Here is a 26,047-nt window from a genome sequence, read left to right as displayed (position 1 = left end):
AGACCCTGCCAGTGCCACGCACCTCTGAGCAATATACACGCTGTGTGCCAGCAGGGCTGAGCGTCAGAAACTTTTCTATTTTTATGTTTTTGAAGCTAGGCCCAGTGCTGGCACTCAGTGTGTATGCTTCTCAGAGGTGCATCACGCGTGGCAGGGTCTGTAGCTTCAGAGTATAAATGACTTGGATGCATCGCATATGACAGAAATGCACAATACTTTACTAGAAAGCGCTGTAAATAACTTGGTTACAAATGTTATGACAGGGGTGCAGAATCAAAGCGCTGTAAGTATCTTGAATGCTTAGCATACAACAGGGTTGCAGAATACTTTAAGGGCAAAGAAAGTTTTGTACGTGGTTTGAATTCACAGAATATAACTGGGATGCATAAAACATTACTGCGAATGACTAATGAACATTTAAATCATCAAATGCTGTAACATGCTTTCATTCTATAAATATTTTTATAATTCCTATCAAAAATACACTAGAGAGGAGAAATACATTGTCACTTAAAGGCCTGGGTAAATGACTTACTAATTATCGAGCATGCATCAAGAATCAGCCTCTTGTAATACACAGTCCCTCATTATTTACCACATCCTCGGCCATAAAAAAAAACTCCAGTTTACATTTCTGCTGCTCAACGTTGTGCCTTTTATGACGGACACACACACAACCAAGCACTTCGATGGTTACACAATACACAGCCTACTTTTTCCACATGACATGAGGTCTTTGAAACCTTACTTTGAAAATAAAGAATTTCCATGACCATCTATTTGTAGAAGATTAGGGAACAGAAAGAAAATCCAATAACATATTTAAAGTTTTGAGGCACCTATATTCGGTTGATGGTAGACATTACATTATGAAAAACAGGTTACTGAGAATTTGTAAATACCCTCAATTCTGACACACGTTTACGGGTTATTTGCTGATATATGATGCAAAAAGCCGGAGATTGTTTTCCATTTTATGTATACGCCTACAAGTCACTGTATGCAAAGTGCGACTGAATAAAACGCAGTACAGACTGAATGTGACCCCTGTAATAGGAAGCCAGATGGCAACAATGCTATTCATTCATCTGCAGTTCAGCAGCCAACTCCTACAGTATGCTGTGTCAACATCCCAGACCAAAGTACAAGGATGTAGGATTTACGTCACTATTATTCCCTCAGGCAAGCACCAAACGATAATAATAAACTAATTTGAGGTTTCTATATCATTTATGGGAAACCAAGAAGCCGACTGTAACTCATGCGAAGTTCTCGACGTGTGTGGTATTGGCCTCCAGGAACAAAACACTAACAAGCGCGTGAGTGGAAGTGCTTTCTTTTCATAGTTCGCACTCCCTCCGGCTGCTCTGACAGCAAGTTGAAAGGTGACAGGCATTACTCACTGTTCACTGCCAAGACTGATGAGAGCCAGCAGCTATAATAATAGCAGAATGCAGCTCGTGCTATACAGGTCAGCCATTACATGGCATAGACAGCCATTCACACAAGCAGTGTCTCTATAAATACAGGGCAACAAATCCGCTGCACGCTCTATAATGGAATTGCTATAATGCAGTAAATTACATGGTAAACATTCCAGCGTGTTAAATGGTCGCCATTTTCACATTACGGGTGGTAATGATTCTGTGCTGTTAGAGCAATCTAACCAGCAATTTAGTGGCACATTGTAGGCATTCGTCATTTTCATAAGGCTTAAGCATCTCATACAGGCGCGGCCGGCATGACTGGAGAGGGGAAGGGGGGGTTAATTTAATTAATAAAAGAACTTACCAGGCATCTTCTCCGGTCCTGCGTCGCATCACGTCTGCTCTGCAACGTGGTGGAAGTAACTTCTCTCTGCTCTTTTCTTTTGCCAATTAGGACACTGGGGGGCCGGGCGGCTGAACCTGGTTTACTCAGTCCTGGTATTTGATAGGGCATGGGGCGACTTTGCGCAAAACGCGTCACCGCCCGAGCAGGAGCCTATCTTCAAACTCCTGCTCTACACAGGGCATGCGCAGCAAACCTAATGGTTTGTGAATGTGAGTGAGGGGCTTTGCTCCTCTCTCACATGCGCAGACCACCTTTTGAACTCCTGCTCGTCTCTGCCTGCGTGCGCTGTGTGTGACATGCGCACAGCGCACTTTCACCAATGAAGCGCACAGGCGGGCCTGGAAATGTAAACAGACGAATTGTAAGCTGTCAATTCGTCTGTTTACATTCCTGTTCACCTGTTGCCTGATTCTTTTGTGGGGCGCTGCCCCAACGCCCCTAATGGACCAGCCGCCACTGTCTGTGTGTGCTTAGATGTCTACAGGAAGGTTGTGTGCATTTGCCTAAGTGTCTCTGTGGAGGGAGTCGTGCGTGTTTGGATGTTTATAGGGAGTTATTGTGTGTCTGTGTGTGTGTTTGTGCGTCTGTGAATGCATGCTACCGTGTCTGGATAGGGAGATCATGTGTTTGGGTGTCTATTTAGGGAGCATGTGTATGCATGCTTGAGTTTCTATATAGCGAGTTAATGGTGTTTGTATGCATAATTCTGTTGTGTGTGTGCGAGTGTATGAGTACTATTGTAACTGTGGGTGGATGGGTGCTGGCATGTGTGTGTAAATAACAGGATGTACCTAGGTATATTGATTGTCAGTGGGAGTTTATTGGGTGGGTGTGTGTGTAGTGCTTCTTTTATGTCGGGGACATGTGTATAAGCGTGCTTGTATATGTGGAAGGCTGCTTGAGTGCATATGTGCATGCATGTGGGTGAGGGTTGTGTGAACGGGGCATTTGTGTGAGAAAGATTGTGTGTACGTGTTGGAAATTTGTGTTTTAGGAGACTCAGGAGCATATTTACAAGCCCATATTGCCACCAGAGCCTCACTTTTTTTTAAAGTTGTGGTGGCGATACGGGCTTCACCTTATTTATTAACGTGGCTTAACGCTGCCTTGTAAATAAGGCATCCTTTCACGCTATATTTAGCGTGAAAGGGGTGGGCAATGAATGTTGCGTTGGGCGTTCTGCCGCAACACCCATTGATTTTTGCACTGCCCCATATTTACAAGAGTGTGCTTGAGTTCCTATATAGTGAGTTAATGGTGTTTGTAAGTATAGTTCTGTGTTCTTTGTGTGCGTGTGTAAAAGTACTAATGTGAAAAATGTGACTGTGGGTAGATGGGTGCTGGAATGTGTGTGTGCATAACAGGATGTGCCTAGGTGTATAGGTTGTCAGTGGGAGTTTATTGGGTGTATGTGTGTAGTGCTTCTTTTATGTAAATGGCATGTGTGTAAGCATGCTTGTATGTGTGGAAGGCTGCTTGCCTGCATATGTGCGTGCACGTAGGTGAGGGTTGTATGTATGGGGCATTTGAATGAGAAGGGTTGTGTGTACGTGTTGGAAAGTTGTGTTTTAAGAGAATGAGGAGCATATTTACGAGCACACATCGCCACCAGAACGTCACTCTTTTTACGTTGTGGTGGTGATACGGGCTTCACGTTATTTACAAGGCAGCATTAAGCCCCTTAACGTGGCTTAACACTGCCTTCTTTCAAGCTATACTTAGCATGAAAGGGGTGGGCAATGGGTGTTGTGGTGGGCTTTACGCCGCAACACCCATTGATTTTGACGCTGCCCCATATTTACAAGAGTGGCGTAAATTTGGGGCAGCGCCACAATTAAGACCAGAGAAAACCTGGTATTAACAGGGCCCAATGAGGAGACATTCTTTTTTCTTTAGTTTTTGCTGTTTTTATGTGCAGCACACATAAAAACAGCAAAATGCCATGCAAGATTGTTTATGTGCAGGAAGGTGTCCCTTCCTGCACGTAAACAATCATTTTTAAAATGAAGAATTGCAACTTCTATGTGTGCTGCACAAAGAGCCCAAATAGAAGTTACATATCACCATTTAAGATTGTTTATGTGCAGCAAGGGACACCTTCCTGCACTTAAACAATTATTCTCCACAATGCAGGCACTCTTGCACTACGGTGCAAGGGTGCCTGTGTTGGTGCTAGGCAGCTACATTTAGAACCAGCACAGGGGGAAATGCAGGGCTGCACTGAATTGTTCTAAATACGGTGCAGCCCTGCATTTCAGAAGTGGCGGAGTGCGGAGTTGAGCCAAGAAGGCTAACGCCACGCTCCACCACTTCTTTGTAAATATACGCCTAGGTGTCTTTGTGTGAGATTGCTTGTATGTGTAATGTGTCGCTTCTTTGTTTGTGTGTGGTGTGTTTGTGAAGTCTGTTAGGGGTTTGTGTGGTGAAAGAAATACCTTTAAATAAGAGGCCATGGTCGTAGGGATAGCTTGAGGATGAAGTGGGCAGTTCTCCTTCCCAAAAAATCTTCAACGAAAACACTTTGAAATAAACTATTTTTTTAAATCTAAACTAAATCAGCTGTACAGGCAAATTAACTCTAAAGAGAGATTCAACTTGCACATCTTTCATGCTGCACAATGTGAGACAAACTATGCAGGAGCAAAAGAAAGCAAGTTCTGGGGAGGGGGAAGTGCACCAAACATGTGCCCTCAGAATGCTGTTGTGTAGTTCCGATACACCTATATAGGATCTGCACGTTTAGTTTAGCTTAGTAGATTGGTATACAGACTGATTCTAGCCACCCCCACCGGGTATGTTAGCCTGTATGCCAGCTATCTCACAGTGCCACTAGAAACCCCTCTTACCAAGGATAGAATAGTTCTTGGCAACTATCAAACATGATAACCCTGATCTCTCAGGATCGTGGAAACAGTACGATACTTTTTGCTCAGTCCCTCGTGCTCACTTTGTCGCAGAGAGATACACAGAATATACTGTTGGGACGTGTTTCAATAAGCATTTATTGAACCAGTGTCATTCTAGTGTAAAATAGGTCTGCTGAAACAACTACTAAACAGTAACAGATATAACTGATTATAAGCACTAACAGAGAGAAAGGATGGTAGATTTCTAACATCATGCTAAAACAATGAATACAGGCAAGTATATAAAATACATGACAGTAATAAATGCCTACTCCTACGATGCTACCCTAACTAGATCTACCTAAGTGTACCTAGCATGTATGTGGATATAAAGCAAAGAATCCCTCTAGGATAAAGTCAAGCCCATTACCTGAAATGAGAGACTGAGGGACCCCGTCTTGGTCTTGAGATGGACACACGGCAAGGGATGTCAGACCACTGCTAGAAGGAGTGTCTGCGTGCAGGAGCCTCAGCGTCTCGCGTCAGTGTATGGGCATGCAAGTCAATTTTTTCCCTCTGACTACTTCAGCGAGATATGGTGTATATATACCCAAAGTGGTACCCCCTGGGGATATACCTTACTGTGTCATGTCAGGCTGGGATGACTGACGGAATGACTCTTACACATAGTTATAATGCAGGCGATGGTAAGTCTGCTGTCCTGCTGTGATTCCAAGAATCCTCATGCATAATGAATGAGGCTTCAGCTTTTCAGGGAAAACCCCACGTCATCTTTAGGCATTACCATAACTAGGTAAAAGGTCAGTACTAAGAACCGTTATACAGTGTAATATCAGGGGAATGTAGGTGAAAAGTGCTTTCATTACCTGAACTGATATTGGGATACCTATATGAAACATAACACCCACTCCTCATCCGACTGGACAACACATTAAAAATTCTAACGTACGGCTAAATGTTGTATGCAAACTATTAATAAGCCCATTAAAAATAGTACTTTAAAAACACAAAACTTCTATAAACGCTAAAAGAGAAAAAAATATTGCATGTGATAGAAGTCTGTACTAAATATGTTCGTATATGTAGTCTGAACAATGAGTGACTGAAAGCCATGCAGTTTTTAGAAAAAGTGTCTTGTTTAAAATTCCAAATTTGGTTATTTTTGAAAAAGCCAAATTTTCCCAGCACACGATGAACCAAATGTTTATGTGTCCTGGCTGGGAGATGCAACATCACTGTTGCCTGCTATCGCAGACGACGGTCCCTGCAACACCTCCCAGATCAGGTCAATCAAGCACAGAAGTTCCTCCGTATTCACCACAGCCGCTGCTGGGGATGTATGAGTGTCATCAAAGGGCTGAGTATTTGTTGAGGAGTCGGTATCCCTTCCAACAGGAGCTAAAGCATCCTATGGTGGCTTTAAGAATGCAGACATCAACATTGTAATACGCTGAGGACACTGCAGAACATGGGCTGTTATTGGGTCCAGTAAAGCATGAATGTCCGGTGGCGCAATTGTCGGAAGTGTTGGACAGAGATCCAACACGCATTCTTGTCCGCAGAACAGGAATCGGAGAACAGGCATAATACAGTCGATCCAGACTGGTCGAAATGATAAGAACCAAGACTCACTCAATTCTCGAACACGAGGTGCGCCCAGATGGATTACCATGCGATCACAGTATTGGCGCTCCAAGAGCGTTCTTTTCTCCATCTCCTTGGTGAATGGGACGTCCATTGCGTAGCAGAAAAATGACAATCAGGTTACCTGCTATTAGCAACAGGATCAGCGTAAGCCCTCCAAAAATGATTCCGAATACGGAGTGTATGAAGTTGGTAACAACTCTGAGGATTGTCTGAAATATGCTTAACAGTCCAGAACCTATGGTCTAAAATAGGTGGACAATACCCGCTCCATCAGACATGTTAAAGATACGTTGTATCATTTCTGTGAAATGGAAAGGGCAGTTTGTTCATACTAGTGCTTGTATCTCAGCCAAGGACCTTGCAACCTGAAGATCATAAGTTTCCCAGGTGGAAGTTGAGGTCATGGTTTGCTGTAAAAGTATAGCTTTCATTCGGCTCAGAGTATCAAACCGTATAAAGGAAACATTCAATGAAGGCCATAACGGCGCCTCCCTGACTGTGTGGGTCAGTGGAAACAATACTTGCATACAGAAAGTAACCCTGGAGCTTACAGTGGCAAGATATGCGATGCCCTGGAGCATCCAACAACAACCTTGATCATTCAGCATCAAGTAACTCCCATTAGAAAGCAACTTGAACACCGGATTAATCACGGCAGCTGGGGACCCTTTCAAGTGACAGGGTAAGTTAGCAACTGAACCATTACAGGCCCCGTGAAGCAAGATTCCTTGATTAATTCCCTACCCATCGCTTCATATCTGCCCACCTGTTGTTGTTCTAGGCAATACTGAAACTAGAAAGTTGTGACCGGTAGTGTTATATGGCCATGGATTAACCATTTTGTGGATGGTGATTCTGGCACAGTAAAAGGTAATTTGTTGAGTTTTTCAATACGCAGCTTTGTATATTTTGCTCTCCTTTGTGCCATCGTTATCTTCTTTTCAGTTAGATTGTATGCAGAAAATAGGGACGTACAGTTGATAAATCGGCAAGTCACATAACCAGCGAGTAATGATTGCAGCGTCCAGTTCAATAACATAATAGAACGTAGTTGAACACCATGCCTTGCCAGTGTTTGACCCTCACCACCACTCCATAGTGTGACACTATACTGTGGTAGAATGATCTGTGTCCAGGACCATTGTGCTCATCAGCACTGTTTCACAAATTGTCATGTGTTATTTGATTCTACTTGATTTCAGTCATGGTTGTTCATGTACAGTACAGATGAGTTTCCAGCACAGTCCTCTGGTCAAATTCAATGCATATGTGTGAGCCTGAGTTGTGCAGCATTAGTTGATAGCTAAAGTGTGTATCTGTATCCTGGGGTACTGCTGCCCATCCTGAGTGTGCAGTGATTTGTGTGATGTGATGATTTGTGATGTTAATGGTCATGGTTGTGAAATCAAATATGTGTGATGCTGGTTTGGTGGTGATGAGACACTGCTTGCTGTGCATGCACTGCTGTCAGTGAATGTGGCATTGTCCTTACCAGGCGTGAGTCACCCTGATGTACAGCTGGATTTGGTGTGTGATGTGTTTGGATGTGCATATGTTCTGAATTTGTTGTTGAGGGATGCAGTCTTCGTCCTGTGTTGGCTCTTTCTACTGACAGGTCCATGTGTGTGTGATGCGTTTTGTAGCATGACAGTGTGTGTGAGGAGTTTGTGTTTTTGAATGCATTCAGATGTTTGGTGATTTTGTGCTGTGCATTATTTGTGTGCATATCACATGCGGCAATGTGGAGGTTTGTTTATTGGCTTGTTTTGTGTGCACTATTGTGCTGTGGCATCCTATATTGGAACAGTCACTTGTCAGGATTTTGCATGTGAATGCTTGTGCAAGACATTGACACCATGCTCACTCTGTAACCGGTGGAGTGTCTATGTCTGTCTTTGCAGAATTGTCTGGTTGCACACAGTTTGTGGTTACATTTGACATTTGTTCATGTATTTTTGTTTTAGTTTGGCTGATAAACTCTGTGGAGTTGGCCAGAGGAGAAGTGTTGTCTGTTCCAGGGTGGACTAGGTTCACATTGACTATCCACTTTTTTGCTGTTCATGGCCATGCTTGTTGGACTTCTTTTGGTGTTTTTTGTGATACATGTTTTTGGCAATTGGTTTGAGTTCAGCATTGGATCCGAAATCCCTGAGTGGTGCTCAGACATTTGTAGAGACACACTAGGGTGTATTATTGGGTATCAGGGAACTCATAGGACCTTATTTTCACCTTTGTCAGGTCCTCTCCCAGGTGTAGAGCAGTGAAGGTGGAAGATGGGTAGATGATGGGTATGTGTGATGGTCATAGTTGAGTTTGACAGTCAGGGAATGTCACTGTGAGGCATGAGTGTTGTGCTGGTGGCATACACATGTCAAGACAGTTGATACAGATGAGGAGCTGGTCATTGTATGGCTTATGACAGTTCTTCACATTCTGGTCCTATGCATTACTTACATTGCTGTCTCACAGGGATACTGCACAGATGCTACTCTCATACAATTTTGATATCTGTGCAACCATGTATTATTTGATGTCCTAAGTGTAGTGTGGTACCTCTTGAATGCCATGTTCATTTGGTACCAGCCATTTCTCCATGCTTTTCTACTCTGTGGACTCCACTTTATAATAGTTTACTTGAGGAAACAAACTTTACAACGCAGTCATTACATCGCACTACCTTTACAACGGTTGTATGACATAATTTCGACAGACAGAAAATCGACCTACAAATATATCGCAACAAAAATATCGATGTCAAGAATATCGACATCCTATCTACAACATGGTAAGTACAAAAATATCGAAAATTAAATATCGATGTCAAAAATATCGTTATTAAAAATATCGTTTTTCTTTTACTTTAAAAATATATGTAAAATAAACCAAATTATACTTAGAAATTAAATAAACATAATTAAATATATTGTATAATATTTAAAATGTATAATTAATATATATAATTTAATAAAACTTTAATTAAACATATACATATAATATATAATATATATACTTACTTAATAATTAATTTTACTAATAATTTCTGTAACGTATAAATTATTAAATGTTTTTAAAAATTACCAATACATCTATACACATAAAATAATAACATTAATAAATATTTAATAATTACATATAGCAAATAATAATCAATATTTTTAATGTGAATAATTTTTATTATTAATGATATATTACAATAGCAAAAATAATACAAAACATATGAAATATCAGACACAATAAAACTACTAGTCCAACTCCAACAAAAACAACAGTAAGGAAAATGTTGGATACCGTAGAGGTAAAAATTACTATTCCAACTCCAAAGAGTGCAACAGTAGGGAAAGCGTTGGATAGCGTAGGGTTAAAATTGCTATTCCAACTCCAGAGAGTGCAATAGTAGGGAAAGCATTGGATAGCGTAAAGGTAAAAATTACTATTCCAACTCCAGAGAGTGCAACAGTAGGAAAAGCGCTGGATAGCGTAGGGGTAAAAATTACTATTCCAACTCCAGAGAGTGCAACAGTAGGGAAAGCGTTGGATAGCGTAGGGGTACAAATTACTATTCCCACTCCAGTAAGTGAAACAGTAGGTAAAGCGCTGGATAGCGTAGGGGTAAAAATTACTATTCCAACTCCAAAGAGTGCAACAGCAGGGAAAGCGTTGGATAGCGTAGGGGTAAAAGTTACTATTCCAACTCCAAAGAGTGTAACAGTAGGGAAAGCGTTGGATAGCGTAGGGGTACAAATTACTATTCCCACTCCAGTAAGTGAAACAGTAAGGAAAGCGCTGGATAGCGTAGAGGTAAAAATTACTATTCCAACTCCAAAGAGTGCAACAGTAGGGAAAGCGTTGGATAGCGTAGGGGTAAAAATTACTATTCCAACTCCAGAGAGTGCAATAGTAGGGAAAGCATTGGATAGCGTAAGGGTAAAAATTACTATTCCCACTCCAGAGAGTGCAACAGTAGGGAAAGTGTTGGATAGCGTAGGGAAAAGAATTACTATTCCAACTCCAGAGAGTGCAATAGTAGGAAAAACGTTGGATAGCGTAGGAGTAAAAATTACTATTCCCACTCCAGTGAGTCCAACAGTAGGGAAAGCGTTGGATAGCGTAGGGGTAAAAATTACTATTCCCACTCCAGAGAGTGCAACAGTAGTGAAAACGCTGGATAGCGTAGGGGTACAAATTACTATTCCCACTCCAGTAAGTGAAACAGTAGGGAAAGCGCTGGATAGCGTAGGGGTATAAATTACTATTCCAACTCCAAAGAGTGCAACAGTAGGGAAAGCGTTGGATAGTGTAGGGGTAAAAATTACTATTCCAACTCCAGAGAGTGCAATAGTAGAGAAAGCGTTGGATAGCGTAAGGGTAAAAATTACTATTCCCACTCCAGTAAGTCCAACAGAAGGGAAAGCGTTGGATAGCGTAGGAGTAAAAATTACTATTCCCACTCCAGAGAGTGCAACAGTAGTGAAAACGCTGGATAGCGTAGGGGTACAAATTACTATTCCCACTCCAGTAAGTGAAACAGTAGGGAAAGCGCTGGATAGCGTAGGGTTAAAAATTACTATTCCAACTCCAGATAGTAAAACAGTTGGGAAAGCACTGGATAGCATAGGGATTCTATAAACATAATAACCAATTAAATAATTAGTTATAAAAAAATAGCATATTAATAATTAATTTACAAAATATGTATTATTAAATACCAATTATTTAAAATAAATATTTATATAAATAACTTTAAATTACATCCCACACTATTCCCCCTTTAACACACAACACACTACACATACAAAATACACAATACATTTAAATATCAGTTTATCTATTATTTACAATTAATAATACATTCTTTATAATTAATATACTTATTATTTACTAATTTATACATATTAACTACCAAATTACAATTATTCACAAATTAATTATTAATTAACAATACATTAATTAGCAATAACAACAAATATCATGAAATAATAAATTATTTATATTTACTATATTTAACGTACTAATAACAATTAATTACCAATTAATAATTAATTAACAATTAATTATTATTAATTACAAATAAATAAAAATTATCAGTAATTATTTGAATTTAATTACATCCCACCCTATTCCCCTATAAACCCACAACCCACTACACATAAAAATTCACATAATTAATTTAATCATCAATTAATCACTTAATAAAATTAAATCACCAATTAATTAGTAATTAACAATTAATTAATTAACAATACCAATAAATAAATATTAATATTAAACTATTTATAACTTATATAATTAACCAATTAACAAAATTAATTTACAATTAATAATTAATTAACAATTAATTAATCAATTAATATATTTAATTAACAATTAGTAATTAATTAACAATTAATTAATCATAAATACCAATTAAACAATACATATTAATTAATTAATTATAATTAAATTACTTCCCACCCTATTCCCCTATAAACCCACAATCCGCTCTGATACTAAAACGCTAAATTATATTTTAAATAATTATTAATCTCTAAACATTTATTTTTAAATGTATTAAAATACATTACAATAATCTTTAACATACAAATAAAATACATATTAAAATACATTACACTAATAAAATATCGATATTCTTGACATCGAAATTTTTGATTACGATATTACTTACATCTATATTAATGACTTCGATATTATTAACTTTGATAATACTTACCTTGGGGTCGATATTCTGTCCATCGATATTCTTGACTTCGATATTCTTCACCTACGATATTTACAACTCGATATACTTGTAGGTCGAAATTTAAAACTCGATATTTAGACTGCTCGCCCTTTACAACGCAGTCATTACAATGCAACATCCTTTCTATCGCATGCTATTACAACGCAGCATTACATCGCATGTCACTACAACGCATGTCATTACAATGCATGTCACTACAACGCATACCCTTACAACGCATAGGAGTACAATGCATCGTTTTTACCCTTACACTATCCAACACTTACCCTCCTGTTGCACGCACTGGCGTGGCAATAGTAATTTTTACCCCTACACTATCCAACACAATTACCTTTAATGCAATGTAATGGTATGCGTTGTAATGGTATAATGCGATGTCTTGGAATGCGTTGTAAATGTAGTTTCTAAAAATGCGTTGGCAATGGGCTACGTGTAATATGATTCTTGTATGTGACTATGAATTACTGTAATAGTATGAATAATGTTTTTAATCGTATTGTATATATGTGCACTTTTATGGTGTGAAATATAACCGAATAAAGTCTCTATTGAGTTGAATCTCAACTGAATGTGGAACATACACCTTCACAGGATGTCCCATCACAATTGACTCACTTTGTTCCAGACTCATACAGGTGGCAGCTACTGCTTTCAAACATCCAGGTAATGCTGATGCTACAGGGTCCATGGTAGCAGAAAACTTTGCTACAGGACGTCGACTTAAACCATGTCTGTGTGTTAAAACTGACCACTACCACTCCAAGGAACATTCTAATCTCTCTTTGGGACTGTGGTAACTGCATTTGTTTTATTATCTTTATTCTTTCAGGGGTCACTTTCCTCACTCCCCATTCAATCTGGTGCCCTAAATATCTGACTCCAGTTCTACAAAATTGAAGTTTCTCTGGTGACACTTTGTGTCCACCATCAGCCAAATGATTTAATAAGGCAATCGAATCAGTAGCACAAACATCTCATGACTTTGATGCAACTAGTAAGTCGTTGATATATTTAACTAAAATTGATTTTCTGGGTATCACTAACGTTTCTAAACACTTTTTCAAAATTTGATTGAATATTGAAGGACTTTCTGTGTACCCCTGAGGAACTCTATTCCAGACTAAGATATGGTCCTCAAACTTAAACGAAAAGAGATACTAGCTGTCGGGGTGTAAAGGAATGGAGAAAAAGGCTTTGCAAAAATCAATTACAATAAATCATCCTGCCTTCCATGGTATCTGATACAGAATTACTGCTGGATTGGGCACTACAGGGCAACATGGCCCTACAATTTTATTGAATTTTCGTAAATCTTGGACTATTCTGTATTTCCCGCTAGGTTTCTTAATGCCGGTTATAGTCGAATTACAAGGACTGCTCATGAATTCCTTCAAAATGCCTTGTTTTAAACCCAGATCTCTTGACTGGGGGTGAATGTTTTGATTTCTTCTGCATTCCGTCCATCAATAGTGTGTCTTTTGGTTTCTCGCCCTCAGTACGCCAAATTACAAAAGATGTGGAGATTTTTGTTATTTAACACGAAGTACATCTGAGAGGACATCGGAAGGTATGGCAATTGTCTTTCTAAATGAAAAGGGATGCAACGTATTGTGATATCTTGCCTTATGTGCTTCGCAGCTTATCTTGATGTTATCCATTGGTTGATTTCAGGTCCTTAATCAGCATTTGAAGTCTGAGGTACCAACCAGTCATTACTATATGTGATATATATTGTACACTATGGTGGCTTGATGGTGTCTATGACCACTCAGATTCACAGTCATTACACGTTTGGAGGTGTGATATGTTTGTTACAATATTAGGGATATCCTGTCTCTTCGCAATTTGGACATCTCTTTCAAATTAGGAACCACATGTTGGTGTAACTGGTATATTTGTGTATTTGAAGCACTATCAAAGTTTATTTTGTCTCGACTTACGATTAATATGTGAGCATGGTATTAAGTCCTTAGGCATGAGGTTCTCTAGGGGCTCCCCTTTATTTATTAGTTATGTTGATTTCTTTATTCTGTACGTTATCTGTATTACAATGGTAGTTGTTTGTTGCTTCCAGCCCTGAGGAAGTCGCACGGTTGACTACCATAGCGACGAAACGCGTTGGGATTGGAAGACAAAGAAATAAAGGAAGACAAAAAAGAGAAGGAGCTCCATTGCATTTTGTGTTGAATTCAATAACTGTTACTGTTTTTTACTACTGAGTGTGTGCATCAGCTTAACTTGTATATTTGCTTTTTTCTTGGGAAAGTGGGTGTTTCCCTTAGTTAGATGCATTACATTACAATCTAGCAACATTTAAAAGACTGTGTAAAATTGTAGATGCGCCTGGTTCTACTATACACCGCCTCTTTTCTTTTCAATAGATAGACCTGACTGATCTACCGGTAAGGATGCCCCAAGTATGCACTCCTCCTCCTCCCCCCTCAGGCACTGTCATTGTTCATCTCCGGAAAGATAACTATTCTGCAAAAGAAACTGTGAAGTTACAGAATTTTCCTTACCTCTTTGTCCTGGACATCCGGTGTCCGCAGTGTATGTTGCTCTGTTCACAAAATTTGGCATATGGGCAGGTGGCAACTGACTCTGTGGATTTACAACCTGCTGCAGTTGACTCATTATCGCCTTATTCTGCGTCTGTGGATTTAAATTTTGATTTGGGCCATTATTATTCTGAATATTTTTACACTCCTTTTTGCAATGTCCCAATTTTCCACACCCCTGACAAGGAATTTTTTTCGTTGCTTCCTCCCTATTCATTCGTCCTTTTTGTTTTCCCCCATTTTTATCATTCTGACCCTGTCCTCTCACATGATCATCTGTCGGATTATTTAATTTAAGATCTGCCAATTTCACTTGTAACCACACCACTTTTTCCTCTAGCTTTATACGTCTATTTTCCATATCGTCTCCACAATACTTGTCGTATTTTAAGATTTCATCAATAGGTTTTGCCTGCCAGCGCAACATGTGCTGCTGAATTATCTGGGAGATTTCTGGCCTTAACCTGACACAAAACCATATGCAAAATGACCCATGCCTTTGTCTACGATATTCTCAAACCTGCTCTACTGCTTGAACACCTGTAATAGATGCTCATAATAAGCATGTACAGTCTCATTTATGTCTTGTGTTGTTCTATCTATTTTTACCCAATCTGTTTCTTTCGGTGGGATTTTCCCTTTCACAAAAGTGATCACTTGGTGATACTTCTTCATTACCTCTTCTGAATGGGCTCCTGTTTTCTCATCTCTTGGGTACTCTTCACTAGGCCAATCAACTGTGATTTTACATTCTGTCCATAAATCAACAGGCACCACTATGCCAAATAGACCATCCAAATCTTTCAACAAATCCTTTGAAACCTTCACAAACCTTTTAACCTGTCGGTACCATTCAACTGTTTTTCTCTTAACTTTGGAAAATCATTAGTAAATGACAAAATATCTTGTCGAGTCCATGGAACATGTACATATCCCCCTCCTAGAACTTCTCTCATAGGACAACATCTTTCTGCCTTTCCTAATTCTTTCAATAAGAATTCAGATGTCACAGATGTCGATCGATTTGCCTGTGCTTCTTCCTTTTTCTTCATCCACCTAGCCTTCCATTTGTCCAGATCTTCCCACTTTTGTAATATGGTCATTAATTCCGTAACCAGTAATTTCCTTCCAGACACATTCATGTTTTCCAAATCTCTATCAGAAAATTCTGTTCTATATGGCTTCTGCAGTACTTTCGATCTCCCTATTTCAATCCCCATTTCGGAAGCAAGATCTGTCAATTTCTCATGAAATGTCTTTGCATTTCTAGTAATGCTTCTACAAATAAATAATAATTATTCTTCATTGTAAGCATTTAATCTGTCTATCCCCACATTTCCAGCTATCATTTCTTCCAATTCCACCTTCAATTTGTAAATATCTAAAATCTTTATTGGTTGTTTTGGCTTATCCATTCCTTGTGCCCATCTTTCTAATTCTTCTGGGGATACTATTGTGGCACTCTTAGCTCCTGTAGATGTTTCTAAGTGTATTTCTTTTGAACAACTAGATGCAACTCTTCTTGGAGTTTCATTTATCTGTCCTCTTATTGGTAAATCCATTAAGGAAATTACCGAATCACATTCACTGGCTTGATCATCAATTTTTTTTTCTGGGTTCAATGGTAGAAGTTGACATGACTGGTGGTTTAGGACAGATCGCCTTATCCCCATACAAAGGGAACAACAGGACCTATAGTTACTGGTATAGTAATTGCTTCCGTGTGTGTATTTATTAGGGTTATTTTCTGTATTACTTCTTCTCTATTCTTATTTATTGCTTCTCTTTCCTTTTCTTGAAGTACCCTTCCATTCATTGGATCATATATAATCTGTGGAACCCAGGGTGTTCTCAAGGCTGGGGCACTAGGAGTAATTCTATTAGTTCCTTCCTCATATAGTGGTGGGTTTTTCTTTAAAATATCTCCCATAAACTCATCTTCTGATTCCCCACAACCTGTCATTGTTAAATGCTTAGTTTTCCCTTTGCACTTGCCTCCTGACTGTTCTCCAGCCATTAATACAGGATCCAGTCCCTCAGTAACCATTGCTTGTCTCCATTGTTTCATCTGACTCTCTTGCGTTTCGCGCATCTGTCTAGGGAAAAATCCTTTATAACTTCTGCTACTTCTAGATCTATCACGCTCAAATGCCTCAGTTTCCCATTCTTCTAATGCCTCATATTGCGTTAGTCTCAGTCTGGGCTCTAATTCATTCATCCGCCTTCTCAAATTATGAAGGATTCTCCCATTGAACGTACCATTTTCTGGGAAAGCTAACACTCCATCACTTTTGGTATACTCTATCCAATTTTCTAACCATGCACAGATATGGTAGCCTCTCTCCATCATCATAAATGATGCAGGTGTCTTTGGGGGTGGAATAAGAATTCCTTCTCTAGTCTTAATGGGTTTATCTTTCTTGAAATACTTTTTAATTTTCTGCATGAATGACATCTTTCTCTTTTCTCCGTACATTTTTGGTGAAGATCTATTTATATATTAATTTCTGGCAAATCCTAAATATATCCTGTCTGGGTGATTCCCTATTAGTGTTGGATCGTATTTCCACATACAAACTCCACTGTCCAATACTATTACAGCTTCTATTTAAATAACCAATTAGATCCTTCCTCACACTTGAGGTTTGACCAATCCCAGAGTGGCTTCTATTCTCTTGACCAATCAAACTCGGGCTCACGCTCTTCGTCTAGCCAATACTATCGCGGCATTTCTGTGACGTCAGTATCACTCCTTACTACTGACCCCTCCTTTACAATTTCGCATCAGTCACACACCCACTGTTTCAACCAATCCCGGCGCGGCCCTCTGAGACGTCAGTGCCACTCCAGTAACTGACCCCTCCTTCACAAGGTAACACGAAAAACGTATTTTCTTAAAATCTTCATTAATAACAACATAGAAACATTCACTAGTCTGTCTGTTCCACTAAAACCAAAGGATAGTTGTTTTCTTTTACTACGAGTAAAACCTTCTGCTTACTCTTCACACACTGCGAGTAAAACCCTTCAGTTTATCCTTCATTCAAGCTCCGACGAACCTGTTACTCCTTCAGCGTTACCCTTTCTAGGTGACATAACACCAAAGTTTCACCAGAGAACTCTTTTGCTATCGATCACTCTCACTTGTATACGAGAATAGTCCCTAATTTACCACTGCCAGCCCAGAGTAGCTTTTCAGTGCTACTCCAACTGACGAGTGACCTCACTGCAGTGTGGCTTCCATTTACCACCCGCTTTTCATTTCCCTGTAATTTCCAGACACCATAAAACAACAACAAAACGGGTTTTTAAAACATAAATCAATAATTGATAATCACCAAAGTAGCCAATAAAAAAACCATCCTCTGCTACCAGAAAACTGATCCAGCACGTTACCAACCTCAGGTACTCAACTACCATATACTCACCTGGGCCCATAAACTCACACACATTCACATTGGCTAGTAAATCCCGCTGGGGGGGTCAATTTATAATTACACTAGATTAGTTACCTGCTTAATTTAACATCTTTCATTGATCAAAAAGTTCTTTCCTCTGGTCAATGAACTTTTTAGTAGGAACTAGTTGATGGTGAAATGATATAATTGGAAGGATTCTAGGTTAAATGGACCCACAAAGAGAGGGAAAGAAAGTGTCTTGCCTCTTGTTGCCCTCACACACCCCAAATGGTGTCATGCTTCATCATCGGGCAGTTGCTCCTCGTTGGGCCGGCGCTGCAATCCCCAACGGGTCCCCCGAAGGGTCACTTTAGCGGAGATCTTTTGAGACATGCCGGATGGTGCATGTGGGTATGTGGGGTGTGGGTTCAAAATAAGGGTAGCAAAGTGCGTGCATAGTGATTTAAAACTGACCAAGGGTAGCCTAAAAAAGTTATGATGTATAGCATCACCCTTGTCAGAATAAAAGCTCATAATTAGAGTATAATCCCAGGGGGCACATTTGTGCCTCGGTATCATAGAAATGGTCAACATGTTTCACGCCTCTGTTGCCATAAACGGTCGTTGGCGCTTCTTCAGGACCAGGATTAAAAAGTGTAGTGAAGTGCACGTGAGGAAATATTAAAAAATAGATAAATACCCATGATACATGTCAGGGCGGGCCATTGTACTGCTACTGATCAAAACCTAGAACAGAAAAGAAAAGAAAGAAAGTACATCGGATGTGCATTAGCATTGCTTAATGCAACATAGTGTTTCCGGAAGTATCCTTAGTTTTGAATTTGGTATATTTGGATTTAACTGCTAGAACATCACAACAGTGAGATTTTCCGCCTGACACAGTCAATTGACTCATAAAGGATGTAGTGCTCTCAATCCTAGAAGCAATTTCTACAGCCTCCTCCAACGTAAGATTAGGTTTAGATAACAGGGCTTCTTGAGCTTTCTTGTTGTTAGTTTTATTGACTAACTGATTACGGATCATTTCATCCTCAAAGTCCCTATACTCGCACAAAACAGCTAGAATTCTTAAAGCTCCAGCATAGCTGGCAGCTGATTCACCAGAAATTTGAACTCTTCTATAAAATTTGTGTCTTTCCATGATGACATTCTTCCTTGCCTTGAATCTCAAATCTAGTGCTCTTAAAGCCATAGCGTACTCATCAATAACGCTGTCTCCCTCTGTCTCCAAAATGGGATCAGAAGGAATGTGCTTGAGGATTTTGCGTCCAACTGCACCTAAACAATGACGAAGGATAGCAAACTTCTTTTTATGAGTAAAGGAGTCGCCATCTAGTGCATCCAAATATGCCTCAAAAGCTTCCTTCCACTACTCCCAATCAGAATCTGGGTTAGTTGGACTAGGAGAAAAGGCAGGTGGAGGAACTAGTGAGTTTTGCATTATGTAAAGGATAGCTCTGTGCACAATATTCAATAAACATGTGAAGTAAGGAAACAGTGAGCATACAAACAAGGACTGAAAAATGATGATGGAAACATGCTGTATATTGTAATGTGCTGTGTGCATCAGCGCAGACAACTTCCACTGCACAAAACGTAGAGGGTAATGACAATGAATTCAGCTGTGCGTTTCAGCAAATAAAATTACTGTACGCAACTCAAATGAATACAGGAACAGCTGTGTGCATCAGCGCAGACACTACAATGCACAACATGTTATAATTAATGAGAGTGAAATCCAGCTGTGCATATCAGCGAATAAGGACAGCACTGAACACACTGTAGATTATGTATACAAGCAAGAAAGCTGTGCGTATCAGCGATCACAACTCAAATGAATACAGGAACAGCTGTGTGCATCAGCGTAGACACTCCAATGTACAACATGTAATGATTAATGAGAGTGAAATCCAGCTGTGTGTATCAGCGAATAAGGACAGCACTGAACGCACTGTAGATTATGTATACGAGCAAGGAACCTGATATGGAGACATAACGGCTGAGCTGCGCGTATCAGCGATCGAGAATAAAGCTGATGCCGCACCAGACAGCCAAATACTCAACATACGAGCGCTTCGGTTGCCATGGATACTGGAGGGTTTGAAGAGGTGACAAAATAGCTGACGCAGCGTAATGACGCTGAAGGTGACGTCAGCGAAGGAGTCGGAGGTGAAGGCACGTGCAGACACTGGATCGAGACAGCGCAATGTCTGCTCAACAAAATCGAAGAAAAGTACTCACGGCTGGATTACGAGCCTCCAAAGGCTGACCGCAAGGGGCCGTGCACCCATAGGATAGGAACCTTGAAGAGATGCTCACACTCAGCTACGGCCTCCAAGAAGATGGCAGATGTGCAGTGGGCAAAGACGAGGTGTTCGGGGGCTGGAACACCGCCTGGGGGACTCGTCCAGTCAACTCTTTGCCACTGAAAGGACACCAGTTGGTAAGTTGTAGTCCTTTATTATGATAGCGTTATGATTGCATTGACAAGGCGAGTTGGCACCTCCGACAGTAACCCTGTTTAAAATGTTGCCCACTCGCCGGGAGTTATGGAAATTATTATTGACTTTGACATCCCTCTCTGTAACACTCCTGAAAGCTCTTGTTTTGATCACATAAGGTCTGGCGACAGCTGCGCTGTAAACCAGGATCTGGAAAGGAGACAGGAAGAAAATCACCATGTAAATGGATAATAACAATAATAATATTAATAATAATAATAAAAATAATAATAATACTTCATTGTGTGATTACTTAAAACCATTAAAATTTTTCTGTTTGAGATTAAAAAAACTCGTACAATTCTTATGTACAGAAAACAAAGCTTTAAAAGACTCTGATTAATACTAGGACAATCTAAAATAGGAGGGTGTGATTAAAATATCCTAATGTTAATTAATTGCCTATGACGTTCAGAAACTGGGGTGTCGGGTCGGTCGAAGAGTCGCTTTTTTTTTGTGATCTGGAGAGAAACAGCTAAACAAGCATTTTCAAAAAAGCCATCTGAAGAAATGTAAACAGTTAATATTAAGCAAAAGGCAATATTCCAATCGACAGTACTGAGTGATCAAGAGTTCGTGGGTTGAATCTGAAGCAGCGTAACAGAGCAGCCAGGGTGAGGGAGATTTGTGGCCCTGTTTTTTCCCAACGATTTGGCCGCTCTGTTAGATTTAGTGAACAGAATGTTCAGCTTCGTATTGTCTGAGTTCAAGGCAGCAATTATGGCTTGTCGACATGTACGTACTCCGAGTTTATTCCATTCATCCCGTAGTAAGGACCATCTGTCAATGAGCAGGACGGGACATACGCAGGCTATGTGCTCCATTGCTTCGGAGTTTTAGCCACACTTCCTGCATTTGGTACCAGTACTAGAGCGGTGCCATTCGGGCAGGTTCTATAAAAAAGGCCATTCTCCCATACTCGGGGCCATAAAATTTAGCTTCCAAAAACGTGCAAACGTACTTGACAAATAAGATGATTCGACCCCCCCGTTTAAAATCAGAAATTACCGCCCAGGCATGTTTCCTTCTGGACATTGTTGCCCCATCGGAATGGAAAGACCAGAGCCGGACACTTTTCTTGATGCCTTAAGTGCTGGCTGAGATGGATTTGTTCCCCAATATTCCTTGACACCAAGTAGTTGCAGACAGTAGTCCAGATGATGCCGAGGTTTGTGGCTGGATTGGCAATTCGATATTTCGTTCCAGAGTCTGGCCTCCAGGCTGCCCTCCCAGGCTTTGCGCAAGCTGTTACAAAGCCCTATAAACGCACCTGCCTCGATGCCATGGTGATCTAATAAGCCTAGTTCAAGTCTAACTTGGGCTGGCGATGCATATCTTGGCTGGCGAAAAGCGCGTTTGAAGATTTCGATGGTTAATTTATTGACAAGGAGTTGGTTATCTTTGCCTTCATCACCTTTAGCATTGGAGTTAGACTTGGGCCGAGTAGTTGTTTCGAAAGTTTTGTGGAGGCAACCTCAAGTGATAGAGCTTTGGCCCTTAGTGCCTCTTTCTGCTTTACAAAAGATCCTCTGGTGTCAAGAAAAATTCCCAAGTATTTGAAGTGGGATACTGATTTAATCTTTTTGTTGTTAAAGAGCCACCCTCTACTCTGCCGCTTTTGCTTCCCAAAAGCAATTGTTTTTGTTTTTGACAGGTTCCGCTCAAGAAGGTTTTTTGTTGTATATGGGAGCAGCTGAACAAGTAGCCTCTGTAGGCCTACTTTTGTGTTTTGTAATAACACAAGGTCGTCGGTGTATAACAAGTTACTAATGTGGGATCCGTCTATTTGAGAAGGGTGGCTATTAGCGCTGTTGAGTATAGGGGATAAATCCAAAATGAACAAATTAAAAATAAGTGGGGCCAACACGCAGCCTTGTTTGACGCCGCTTTTAGTCTCGATATTCCTGGAGACATGGGAGCCTTCTCCCAACTTAATTCTGATCCAAGTTTCCGAATGGAGTTGAATTAAGGCATTTAAAAGGGCTGGAGGTATGCCTCAGAGCTCTAGTTTTTGCCATAACCGACCCTGGGGCACCCGGTCCAAAGCCGCTATGAAATCGACAAAGCAGAAGGGAAGTTGGTTACGTTGCACTGCCGCTTTATCTATCAAGACGGATAGGGTGAGTAAATTGCTTGTTGTTCCGGAATTAGCCACGAAGCTGGTCTGGTTTAAAGGGAGGTGCTTTGTTGTACCTGCCCAGGCCAACAGTTCTTCCAATAAAATGCGGGCGTAATATTTAGACTCAACGTTAAGGAGAGCTATCATTCTATAATTTTTAGGGTCATTTCTCTTCCCACTTTTATAGATTGGATGGATAATAGCGCCTTTCCAAGACTCCGGGATGGTGTTATTTAGCCTGCAGTGTAGAAACAGGGGGCCAAATGCTCTGACCATAGATACATCTGATTTAAACCAGGCCTGAGGAAGACCGTTGCTTTCCTAATTAAGCGAACAATGTTGTTTTTTGCGCTTCTAATGTCATTGAAATATCCATTGTTGAATCGTTGCTCTTCTCCTGTCCCTCTTTTGTTATTTCTGCCGTAACATGATTGACTGTGGTGTTAGGACTGGATGGACCTGGAATCTTAGCTTCAAGGGGTGGTGTCTCGGGGTCGGCTGATGGAGAAGGGTTAGAATGGTCGTCCCTGTTTGTATAGTCACTAAAATGAGATGATAAAAACTGAATCCATTCATCTGCGCTTATGTTTGCGCTGCCATGGCCACTTGCTCCTTGTATGCCCCTGTTCACAAGAGACCAGAATTGCTTTGCATTGGATTTCTTGCTTGTGTGGACTAGTTTCAGCCAGAACTGGTCGAACACTGCTTGTTTATACCTGTGTACAGATGACTTGAAAGCTTTTTGTGCTTGCTTGTAGTTATAAAATAGGATTTTATTTCCTGGACTTTTCCTAGTCAGGCGAAGTGCCAGGTTTCTTTGGGCTTTTAGCTTTTTTTGTCGCTAATGGGACGTGAAATTGCATTGCATGTTGCCGAGTACTCCTCTTAGATGGAAATTTGTTGAGTAATTGGTTTACGAAGGCTGCCACACTGCAAATGACAGGAAGATCTTTATCTGATGATAAGCATAGAAGAGCTCTGCATTTTTCCATAGTGGGGAAGACAGCACTGACCGACCATTTAATTCTCCTTAGGTTCTCTGTGTGGCAGCCTGAAAGCGCATGAGCAAGTTCCTGGTGACGTGGAATGTTAGTCGATAGAGTTAATATTTGAGGTCGGTGATCACTCTCCCCTTGCGATGCGATATAGTAGCTCTTGATCAGGGGGAGTATTTTGCTGCTGCCTAATGTAAAGTCCAAAAATTAATGGGTCTGACCGTCGGTTCTTGTCCAAGCGGGGGGAGGGTGGTTCGCAATGAAATAGATGAGTGTATTCAATAATAACGGTTGTTAAAACTGATATACATATTCTTTTCCTTCTTTTCAGCCCTGATGACGTCCAAGTGCGGACGAAACGCATAGGCTGATTGAATTTATGTTATACAAGCTCTTGGATCAAGTTTAAAAAAAAATATATGTTCATAAATAAACTTCAGAACTTTTATACTAAGGAGGTTTGCCTACGGATTCGATTCTTATTGAATGAAATAATTGATTGTTCACACAAGATAACCATTTAACGCTCCTTTCCGTGAGCTTAGGATCACATTTGTGCACCACTGCCTATAGCAGCACATATTTCATCTCTCATTGTACAACACAATGCACATTTGTGCACCACTGCTTATAGCATCACATACTACATCTCTCAATGTATAACACAGTGCACATGTGTGCACCACTGCTTATAGCATCACATCTTCATCTCTCAATGTACAACACAATGCACATGTGTGCACTACTGCTCATAACACTGCACTTCGAGACCAAAAAGTACATTCCACACCTCTCTCTCTTTCCTGCTTTCAAATGCACATTCCACACATTCTGTTCTTGGCAAGGCTGTTCTACTGTGACAGCTCCCACTTCAAAACTACAAGAAGAAATCTTCAAGAGAAACAAGGCATATGCAGGACGTCGAATGCAACATTTGTAACGTCCAGCTCATTATTACTACTTACCGTAATTGTGACTGTCTATGTTGTAATATAGATATGTTTTGATGTATTAGGTCAGTGCGGAAGACAATATGTTGCCCAGCGAATACATTCTGGATTATAAAGTGGTCATACCGTTGCCATCCACAGCCACAGCCTTTTGTAAATTAACCCTATCAATCTCGCACAATCTCCCAACAGCATCCTGTTTTTGAAATCTTCCATAGTTCGTTGTATATTCCATACAAAAAGGGCCTTTTATGTGGATTCCGGGGGCCTATTAAACAATCCCTGAGATCCATGTAATTAGAAAGAAGGGACAAGTGTTTTTTCACCTGGGAGAGTGTTGAGGTTTATAGCCAATCTAGGCATAGCTTCCCAACACTATATGACGTCACCACCCTGAGTGTTCTGTTTGTACATATTTCTGATCAGGCCTGTTGATCCTAAACCCTTCGGTGTTACCCAGGAATCCAGATTGACACCCATTTGTGTCCACTGGCCAAACCAACAATCCCTTCCAATTGGGGTCAGATGAATTGAAAGAACCATTATTTATCATGGTATCTAGTGTATCCGCACTGAAGTGTGTAAAGTGCTGCCAATTATCGAAGTGTGAGAATGCTGCTATACGTGGTGTGTTCAAATCTTTAACTTTTGCTACACCAGGACATGAAGTTTGTTTCACTCTCTTGTTCAGTAATATCATTTGATGTGGTATGAGGCAGGCTCTAAATAAGGCCTCTGTTGCCTGAACCTGACAATCTCTTGTCCCCCAGATAGAATTTGTGTCTATAGTGTCTTTCCAAAAGATGAAACCCTGTATAGACAGTTGGGGAATAAAGGAGAGTATATCAGCTTGTTTTTTTAGCATATTTTTCTTTGCAGTGATAGGTGCAAGCATATAGTAATATGAGGCTGGATCTGATGTTTCAAAACCCCAAAAATAAGCAAACTTCTGTGCAAATGTCTTTGAACTACCTTACAGCGGTGTTGGGCAGTGTTCCCATTGTGTGTAATTATAACCAGCGCATGGGATTTTAGCTTTATGTAAGAAATGGTCACCGGAACGCTGCTAACAGAACATGTGTAAATAATTACTTGTACCATCATAAAATTCATCATTAGAAAATGCAGCTGATTGCTCAAATCTGAAAGCAAATTATAAACAGTTTCAATGTCCGAATCATCAGAAAAAGTACTAGAAGTGATGATGTAATTTAAAGAAACTTTAAACAAATAAGGAATTTGCAACAGTTCAGTAGGACCATACACATCATACAATCCCTATTGCTTACAATTCTTTCCAGAACTGGTACTGCTGTAATGTTCACCAAGGACAAGTCCCTCCGTTCACAGTGCGCTGATGCATGTGGTTTAAGAACCAAGTTCACGAGTTGCACTGCGGAGCATTCCGGGAGAAAGCGTCC

General features: G+C 40.2%; 1 protein-coding gene across 5 annotated transcripts in view; it reads left to right on the top strand.

Moving 5' to 3' along the window:
* Positions 1 to 26,047, top strand: part of LOC146861446 (NXPE family member 2-like) — a 283,228-nt gene that overhangs the window by 35,411 nt on the left and 221,770 nt on the right. Inside the window, exons 2-3 of one of the 5 annotated variants that reach the window (XM_085645744.1) lie at positions 12,710 to 12,747; positions 13,581 to 13,651. The exons of 3 other annotated variants lie outside the window; for them this stretch is intronic. The gene's annotated coding sequence lies outside the window, so the exon portion shown is untranslated. The remainder of the gene's footprint in view (positions 1 to 12,709; positions 12,748 to 13,580; positions 13,652 to 26,047) is intronic. One more of the 5 variants, XM_085645743.1, reaches the window with a different exon arrangement.

The sequence above is a fragment of the Triturus cristatus genome, chromosome 3_1, assembly GCF_964204655.1.
Source record: "Triturus cristatus chromosome 3_1, aTriCri1.1, whole genome shotgun sequence".
NCBI classification, from domain to species: Eukaryota; Metazoa; Chordata; class Amphibia; order Caudata; family Salamandridae; genus Triturus; species Triturus cristatus.
The sequence above is the reverse complement of the archived record's forward strand: the minus strand, read 5'-3'. Positions and strand labels throughout refer to the sequence as shown.